Source organism: Chionomys nivalis, chromosome 21 (genome assembly GCF_950005125.1).
Source record: "Chionomys nivalis chromosome 21, mChiNiv1.1, whole genome shotgun sequence".
Lineage (NCBI taxonomy): Eukaryota > Metazoa > Chordata > Mammalia > Rodentia > Cricetidae > Chionomys > Chionomys nivalis.
The window spans coordinates 40,660,881-40,670,789 of NC_080106.1; the positions used below are offsets into that span (position 1 = coordinate 40,660,881).

The 9,909-nt window shown below is 45.8% G+C and overlaps 1 non-coding gene across 1 annotated transcript; it reads right to left on the reverse strand.

The window, feature by feature from the left end:
• Window positions 1-4,264: 4,264 nt before the first annotated feature.
• Window positions 4,265-4,368, reverse strand: LOC130864217 (U6 spliceosomal RNA). The gene has a single exon (XR_009055916.1). It is a non-coding gene; the product is annotated as a U6 spliceosomal RNA (small nuclear RNA).
• Window positions 4,369-9,909: the final 5,541 nt, after the last annotated feature.

Sequence of the window (9,909 nt, forward strand, 5' to 3'; positions counted from 1 at the left end):
CCAGGTTAGAGGCTACAGATTTTCTAAGAAGCATCCAAGGGGAAAAGAGAGGGTATGGAAGAATCAGTCTCATGGATGAGAGAGAAGGAAAATGTCACTGCAGACTGTAGTTGTGGATGTAGTACTCAGGAATGACCAAGTCTTTCAGTAGGTTGTCCTAAGCCAGTGGAGATACTCGGGGCCTGGTACCAGAGCTTTTGTAGAGACTGGAAGGTGAGGACAAAAACTGAGCTCCAGGAGGAGGGGTCTCACCCACAGCAAAGGGTTGGGAATGGGGTCCCAAAATCCCGGCGGACATAGAGGAGCTGCGGGATTAAGGGCAACTCTGAAGGGACAGCTTCCCCAGCTGAAGTGTTAGAGCTTTGTTCCAGCCCGGGAGGAAAGCGTTAACAATTCTGCTCCAGTGAAAGCCATTGCTCTGCTCTGGGGAAAGCCACTGATTGATTGCTCTGCTCCACTCTCCTCCGAAGGGAAGATGGGAGAAGAGGCAGGAAGGGGGCGATAGCCTGACTTGTCCTAAGGAAACTGCAGGATTGCAGCTCCGAGGGTGTGTGGGGGAATCGTCAGGTGAAGAAGGTCAGCGGGGAACCTCTGCCTCCAGAGTACCAGAGCGGTGAGCAATACTCAACGGTCACTTCCTCTACTCGGGGAAACATTTATACCACTGTGTGGGAAATCCTCAATGCTCAGAGCTCACCCCCGAGGGCACAGGCGTCTTCGCTGTGTGGCCAGCATGTATCCTGCTTCGGATGAGTGGCTCCTACTCCCCTTGGTGACTCTCAGGTGCCCTCCTACAGTGGCAGGTTGAACTGAACTCTTTACCACCTAGGTTTCTAGATCTAAGCACACTCATTTTATTGACTTTTTTTTTCAAACATTCGGTCTCACACCTGATAGACCCAGTAAAGAAGTTTCCTTCTGCACTGATTTGGTTGCCTGGCTATTTGTTTCTTCTTGATATCTCAGCATAATTCACAGATATTTAACAATTTTTAGCATAATTTTATTGATTCTTTGGGAATTTCATATCATGCGCCATAATCACACTCATTTCCCAGAGCCTCCAGATCTGCTCTTCACCCTTGTAGTGACCCTCCAAAGGGAAACTTAAGAAGAAATAATAAAAATAAAATAACAATAAGAAATAAAAACAAGAATATTAACTTTAAAACAACTAAAACCCCACTTTATGCCTCATCTTTCCCACCTCTCCGTTGCCTCTTCCTTCATCTTAGTGGCACTGGGAGGTGCTGTGTGTCATGCAGTAGACACGTTTGTCCAAACAGCTTCTCTTGTGAATGTTCATTGTGTAATGTGCTGTTGGTCAGGCTTAAGGCCTCTGGTCTGATACACCATCAATACTGGATCCTCACTGAAACTCCTCTAGAATATCCTGCATATCAAGTCAAGTCATGGAGACTTATGGGGGTCACTATCCCAGGGCCTGTGAGTGGCGAGGTCAGCTCTCTGGTGGAGGGGACAACTCTCCTCAGACCTTGGCTATGGAGGACTATGGATCCAGACATTTCCCTGGCCACAGCTCAGACTTGGAGGTCCACATGGCTCTGGGTGACAGCACAGGCCACCCCAATCTGTATTGCCCTGGTGGCAGTATGACCCTCAGGCACCAACATGGCCTCAGCTGCCAGCCCAGACCCCGGGCATCTGCACAGCCTTGAGTGGTAACAGGAGCCGTGGACATCAACACAGACCCTAGCTACAGTGGAGCCACAGACCCAACCATGGCCCTCCACAGCAGATAAGACACAGACAAAACCATTGCTCTGGGTAGCAACACAACCCACTCATTGGCACAGCCCCTGTGGTGGCATGAACCTTAATTACCAGGCCCAGTCCCCTGACATCTTCACTGCCCTTGAAGGTAACAGAAGTCACAGACATCAACACAGACTGCAGCTACAGCAGGGCCATGGACCTGTAGCCCAGTGATAATCAGGCCTCTGATGAACTGAACCTAGAACAGCCATACAAAGGTATATTTATTGATTGTTACACCAAGTTGCTTTCCACGTAAATTATACCAAGTTCCCTATGCTAATTCGTATGTCTCTCTGAAGGAAAGCACCACACACCCCTGCTTCTTTAGTCCTTACTGTGTACCATTTGCATGACACAATAATCCAAGAGCTTCAGGTGTGACTACAGTTATCTTGGGACCACAGTCATGCAAAGGTTGTAACGCTCTCTCAGAAAACAGGGAACAGTCACTGTTTTCCACAATGACTCTTCAAAGTGCTTCTAGCACCAGCTGTTCCCTCTGGTGTTTCACCTACAGTGGCTCTGCTAGATTCCTACAGCGCTTGTCCCTGTCTTCTCCTCCACAGCACCTGGACCGCTCTGCCCCTCTCTCCCATCCCCCACCACATGTTTGCTCACCTCGATGGCTCCTGTGGTTTCTTCTGCTCACCCAGGACAGGTGGCCCCAGGCAGGCTTTTGGGTGCCCATCACCTTCCTGGTCCTGATGGTACTGGGAAGGGCATGTTAAATACTTTTACCAGTTGATGAGTTTTCTGGGGGGGGGGGGTGCAAATGGACCAGAAGATGGCCGTTTCCCTCCATTCTTGTAAGAGTTTGAGGGATCACGGGAATTGGTTGAGAAATGAAGGTGAATGTTTCCCCTAAAAGACAAAGTAATATATTAGCTGATAATGTGCTTAGATGTTGGGTTTGGTCCTAGTTTTCTGCTTTTTCTACTTTACAAACAAGCACCAGGCCATCCATGGTTACACTGTCCTTTAAAGCATTCATACACTCATCTCAGAAAGGGGAGAGGAAGGGAAGAAGGAGAAGGAAATTAAGAAGAGGATGGGGAAGGGGAGGAAGTCAGGAGAAGGGAAGAGGAGAAAGGAGAGAGACCTTTTATTGGGTCTAAGGTAGAGGCACAGGGTGGGACTGTCACTCATTCATCCTAGTGTGGAACTCAGTGTCCCCATATGCACAGTCAGACACAGAGTCTGAGCAGGCTAAACACGAGCCGTTCACATAAACACTGACATGAAGAGGATGGAGTGTTGTGTGAGCATGACACCACTGGCCTTGGATGTCTCCATGGTGATGATTTCAGTTTAAGGAGCCCTGTAAAGACAGGGCCCATGAGTGCTGGAAGATAGATGAAAGTGATGAGCAAGATGACTCACCCCAGCTGAGGGAACTGGCGAGGCAAGGCTGCGTACTAGAGCCTTGCTAGGTGCTTCTGTGGCTTGGGAGGCGCCCCACTCGGCCTATATATAGGCAACCAAACTAGACAACTTCTGTGACCCTCCAGAGGAGGCTTCTGATAACCTGTGTTGCTGTGTTCTTTTTCAGGTGATGGTGTGGATTCATGGAGGTGGACTAGTGTTGGGTGGGGCATCTACCTATGATGGACTGGCCCTGTGTACCCATGAAAACATGGTAGTGGTGGTCATTCAATACCAGCTGGGTAGCTGGGGATTCTTCAGGTAGAGTTTTGACCTTTTTTTTTTTTAACACACTAGCCCCACAATAGTCTGTTTTCTGATTATATATCAGAACACCAGATCTTGTGATATTTATAAGATAAATATTTATTGAGTTTAGGATTTAAGAGGCTAGCAAGCAGGCTAAGTTCTTTCTTCTGTTTGCGGTCTGGTGAGGGCCCTTATTGAGATCAACATGGCATAGGGACAGAAATAAAATCTGCCACAAGCAGAAGAGATTGCACGACGAGACACAAAGCTGGGGGGCGGAGTTGGCAGGTCCTGCCGTTTTCATAACTGGCTCACTAGGGAACTAACCTTAGCCCCGTGAGCTCAACGCCCCCAAGGGCAGTGGACCCAGTGTCTTAATGACATTTCACAGGACCTCACATTTTACAGGATCTGTTGCTCCATAATCCTTCCACATGTGCACATCCAAACTGTAACCTCTTCCAGGTCAAAGATGCCAGGACCCCACTCCAGTAATGACTTGCATTTTAGAGGCCTCTGCTAGGCTCCTTCTCAGTGTATCCTGGTCCTTCAGTAATGGACCTCACCTGTCAATTAATTCTCCACTCGCCACACTTGCTTCTGAGCAGATCTGTGCGCTGTTCTCTCTGTTGTTCCAAACTTAGGTAGCAGCAGTTTCAAAGCCTGTTTAGGTGAGTGGTGACCGTGCTCTCAGAGGTAGATTGAGTCATGCCAAGCTCCTGCTATTCCAGGCAGAGAGAACAGAACAAAACCTCCCTCCTTTTCCTGCAACTGCTGAGCAGGTGCTGGCCATTCCACCTCGTTTGCTCAACATAAAAGCCGTGGGAACTGATTTGCGTCATCCCTGCGCAGAGGCCAGGCTAATCTTCTCTGTATCGTTCCAATTTCAGTATATGTGCTGCCGGAAGTCAGGACCACGAGGGGTGCACCCACCCACTGTGACAGTGGAACTGATCTGCTGGGAGCTCACCAAGGCCAGCTGGACTGGGACTGAATAAGCATGGGATGAAACCGGACTCTCTGAATACGGCGGACAATGAAGGCTGATGAGAAGCCAAGGACAATGGCACTAGGTTTCGATCCTAATACATGAACTAGATTTGTGGGAGCCTAGCCTGTTTGGATGCTCACCTTCCTGGACCTAGATAGAAGTGGGAGGACCTTGGACTTCCCGCAGGACAGGGAATTTGGACTGCTCTTCAGTATCCAGAGGGAGTGGAAATGGAGTGGGGGGGAGGGGGAGAGGAGTGGGGAGAGGGGGAGGGGAGTGGGGAGAGGGGGAGGGGGCAATGTGTGGGAGGAGGGGGAGGGAAATGGGAAACGGGGAGGAGGAGGAAATTTTAATTAAAAAAAAGAATAAAATATGGCCAAAAGACACTTAAGGTCATGCTCAACCTCCTTAGCGATAAGGAAAATGCAAATTAAAACTACTTTGAGATACCATCTTACACCTGTCAGAATGGCTAAAATCAAAAACACCAATGATAGCCTTTGCTGGAGAGGTTGTGGAGAAAGGGGCACACTCATTCATTGCTGGTGGGAATGCAAACTTGTGCAACCACTTTGGAAATCAGTGTGGCGATTTCTCAGGAAATTTGGAATCAACCTACCCCAAGATCCAGTAATACCACTATTGGTATTATATATATACCCAAGAGATGCCCCATCAAATGACAAAAGTATCTGTTCAACTATGTTCATAGCAGCATTGTTTGTAATAGCCAAAACCTGGAAACAACCTAGATGCCCTTCAATGGAGGAATGGATGAAGAAAGTGTGGAATATATACATATTAGAGTACTACTCAGCGGTAAAAAACAATGACTTCTCGAATTTTGCGTGCAAATGGATGGAAATAGAAAACACTATCCTGAGTGAGGTATCCCAGACCCAAAAAGAGGAACATGGGATGTACTCACTCATAATCGGTTTCTAGCCATAAATAAAGGACATTGAGCATATAATTTGTGATCCTAGAGAAGCTAAATAAGAAAGTAAACCCAAAGAAAAACGTATAGTCATCCGCCTGGAGAGGGGAAGTAGACAAGATTGCAGGGCAAAAACTGGGAACTTGTGGGTGAAGTGGCATGGGGCAAAGGGGAAATGGGATGAGAAACATGAGAAGGGGAGGATGGGAGGAGCTCGGGGGATTGGGATGGTTGGGATATAGGAAGGGTGGATACAGGAGCAGCGAAGTATATATCCTAACTAAGGGAGCCATCTTAGGGTTGGCAAGAGACTTGACTCTAGAGGGGTTCGCAGGTGTCCAGGGAGATGTCCCCAGCTGGTACCTTGGGCAACTGAGGAGAGGGAACCTGAAATGACCCTATCCTATACTGATGAATGTCTTACATATCACCTTAGAACCTCCATCTGGCGATGGATTGAGGTAGAGACAGAGACTCAATTTGGAGCAACGGTCTGAGCTCTTAAGGTCCAAATGAGGAGCAGAAGGAGGGAGAACATGAGCAAGGAAATCAGGACCACGAGGGATGCACCCACCCACTGTGACAGTGGATCTGATTTATTGGGAGCCCACCAAGGCCAGCTGGTCTGGGACTGAATAAGCATGGATTGAAACTGGACTCTCTGAGCATGGCGGACAATGAAGGCTGATGAGAAGCCAAGGACAATGGCACTAGGTTTCGATCCTAATACATGAACTGGCTTTGTGGGAGCTTAGCCTGTTTAGATGCTCACCTTCCTGGACATAGATAGAATACCTTCGTCTTCCCGCAGGGCAGAGAATTTGGACTGCTCTTCAGTATCGAAAGGGAGGGGGAATGGTGTGGGGGGTGGAGAAGAGGAGTGGGGATAGGGGGAGGGGATTCGGGGGAGGGGGCGATATTTGGGAGGAGGGGAGGGAAATGGGAAACGGGGAGCAGGTGGAAATATTAATTAATAAAGAATAAAAAAAGAATAAAATAAATAAATAAAAAGCCGTGGGAGCGTTTGAGACTCTTTTTCTTTTTCTTTTTTTTTTTTTTTTTTTTGTTACACTCAACATCTAATCAACCTGCCAGTCCTTTTGACTCCACCTTCCAAACAAACTCTGTCCTCTCTTCATCTACTCCCTGCTCCACTCTAACCAGAGTCTTACAGTTTGGACTGGATTATTGTTATAGCCACTGTTCTGCTTTGTTTTTAGTAAACCTGTTACTTTTAAGACATGTATTTTCTACAGAGCAGCCAGAGCGCTGTGAGAGACACGGGCTGAATCATATCTTGTTTCTGCAGACAGCTCCCACTTACTTTTAATGATAAAGAACTTAACAAGACTCACAGCACCTGCTCTGCCTGTGGCTGCTACTAGCTACCCTCACACTTCTGTTCCCAGAGGTCTTTACACCTGCTGCTTCTTTTAACAGGAATAATATTTTATGATATTCATAAACCTCCATGCTCATTTTGCTTAGATCTCTATTAACGCCCCCTTCTTCCAAGAGGCCTCTCTTGGTCCTGCAATAGGAAAATATCACCCGTGGTCCCCATCCCTGCATCTTTTGTAAGCTGGTTTAGTCTTCAAATCCCTTTCATCACTTGATACTAAAATTTCTTCGCTCCTGTTTCCTGTGCTCTGCAGTGTGAACTGAAAGCACTCAGAGTTGAAGGGTTTGTCTGACACGTTTCCTCTCTAACTCTTAGGCTACACAGTTTCTGGAAGATGAGCGTAGAGTCCCTAACAGAACATTTCTAGAGAGATGTGAGGTGGTGAAGACATGCGTCAGGAATTCAGGGCTCAGCTTGTTTTGCTAAGAGCCCCAGCCTCTCTCTAGCTCTGAGAGTTCAGCCAGGATGTATCTGACTTCACCCTGTTTCCTTGCAGCACAGCAGATGAACACAGCCTGGGAACTGGAATCACTAGGACCAGGTGGCTCCACCACACTGGGTCCAGGACAACATTGCCAACTTTGGAGGAGATCCAGGCTCTGTGACAATCTTCGGAGAGTCAGCGGAAGGTGAAAATGTCTCTGTTCTTGTAAGTGTCCCGGCACCAGGCCTTATCCAGGCATGATAGCAGCTGCTAAGGTCCCTTGGAGATCAGTCAGGATAGCCATGGGAACTTAGCTTTCAGTATCTAGATTCAGGTTGATTCTTTTATTTCTCAGCATTAGACAGTGGAACACTAAAGCCAAACCCTCCTTGGCTCCTGGGAGGTGCTTGTATTCCCCACCATAAAAAGTTCCTGCTGTGTATTATCTCTCTTCTCACTTAATTGAATTCTCTTTCTCTTTCACACTAGGGTAGAATCCACTGTTGGCAGGGAGCTTTGGGAGTAAACCACAGGCGGTAAGGGGAAGAAGGGTGTGCATGCGGCAGAGAAGGTTCACTGTTTGGCTCCAGGCTAGACCTTCATAGAGGGAACTGGAGCAGTGGGAGCTGTCAGGGGGTCTTCTGAGATGATTTCATGGCTCTGAAAACCCAATAAGAAGGTCAACAGTCTCTGGGTCTGAGGGTCTAGTTGGGAAAGGAGAGATGGCTGTGAGGAAGGATGGACAGACATTGCAACAGGGAGAGGCAGGACAGAGAATGTAGGTCACAGACACATTCTGATGGCCTGGGGAGTCTGCTTTGTGTGGAGATGAGGAGCAGAAGGCACCGAGGGAGTCTATGGAAACTTCTAAGCATCACAAGTGGTCTTCCAGCTCCCTGAAATTGGTCAGAGCCTCACCTCATCACCATATTTTCAAATGTGTTGGCTCATTAGCTGAATTATTTGAGGGATTTTTCTTTCTTAGAGATAAGGAAAAGTGCAGATAAATCCAAGGAGGACATTGTGACATGTATTTCTGTAGTACCCCACAATTTTTTATTAGTCTCTGCATGCATCTATCAACTGGCTTCTGTCTCCCTGCTATCCATCATCTTTCCTTCCACCCGCTATGTGTTCTTGTTTCTCTTTTGCTAATTTGTGTCATATAACACTTTTCATCTTTCTAATTTAGTTTAATTCTACTATGATTTTTCATATGTAACAACTGTAGATTTATAACTTCTTTCTTCTATTGTAACTCTACAGCAAGGCTAAAATTGCTTTGAGCTTATCCATTCTCTAGTTGGATACTTCTGCACATAGCTCATTTTGGATATGTTAGTACATAGGGTTATTTTGAATACTTCTGCACACAGAGTCATTTTGGATACTTCTGTAATTAGGCTCATTTGGAGACTTCTTCACACAGGCTAGTTTTGGATACTTCTGCATGTAGGGTTATTTTGTTCATTAACTGAAATGTTTTGCCTCTAAGAAAAAAGCCCAAGGCCTCTTTCATGCCAGCTTCTTGATGAAACAACTAAATAATACAGATAACCCTCTCATTTATACAAAAAGTCATTGCAATTCATTTTCTTCCATTAGTTTCTTGGTTCCAATGTTTTTCATGTGGTACATTTCTTTCATGCTTACATCAACAACTTCAGTTTCATCCATATATTAGTTACAACCTGATAATAAAATGAAAGTGTCTATGGACAAATTTAATTAACCTTACTATATTTGCATGCATATTGATTCTGTAATATTTCTGTGCTCCTTAAGATAATAACTTTAAATACTTATCATTGATTTATACTACTATTTTATTGAGCTCTCATTAGATTTTGGGGATAATTTCAATTTCTTTGTACTTTTTAAGGTTTTATTTGTGTGCTATGGTGCGATTGGTTTTGGAGAAGGTTCCCATTGCAGCAAAAAAGGTATTTGTTGTTATATTCTGTATAAATTTGCTAAGTCCATATTGATCCATCCTGTATTTTAGCTCTGAAATTTCTTTACTTAGGTTTAGTTTGGAAGGTATTTATAAGTATGAGAGTTGGAAGTTGAAGCCCTCCGGTATTATTGTGTTATGGCCAAGATAGCATTTTATGCCTTTTAGCAATTGTTTCATGAAATTATGAGGCTTCATCATGACAACTAATGTAGTCATCACTACTGGTGAAGGCCATTTCAAGCACCTTCTTCACTATTGCTTAAAGTCTTAGCTGCGGTCATCCAGGTGGATTCCTGCAAATTTTTCGGGTGCCATGTTTTACGCTAGCCCCATAATGGCTCCCACAATTGAGATATTTCTTTTCACGTTATCTTAATTGTCATCATAGAACCTTCATCCATCAAATAGTGGAAGCAGATGCAGAGATCCATAGCTAAGTACTGGGCTGAGATTCCAGAGACCAGTTCGAGAGAGGGAGGAGCGATAATATGAGCAAAGTGGGAAAGATCATGATGGGGATGCTCATAGAAACAGCTGACATGAGTTAGTGGGAGCTCACTGACTCTGGACTGACAGTGTGGGAACCTGCATAGGAACAAAATGGACCCTCTGAATGTGGGTGACAATCTTTGTGGCCACTGGCAGTGGGACCAGGATTTATTCCTACTGCCTGAACTGACTTTTTGGAGCTCATTCTTTTTGGAGGGATATCTTGCTCAACCTAAATGTAGAGAGAAGGGTGTCTGTC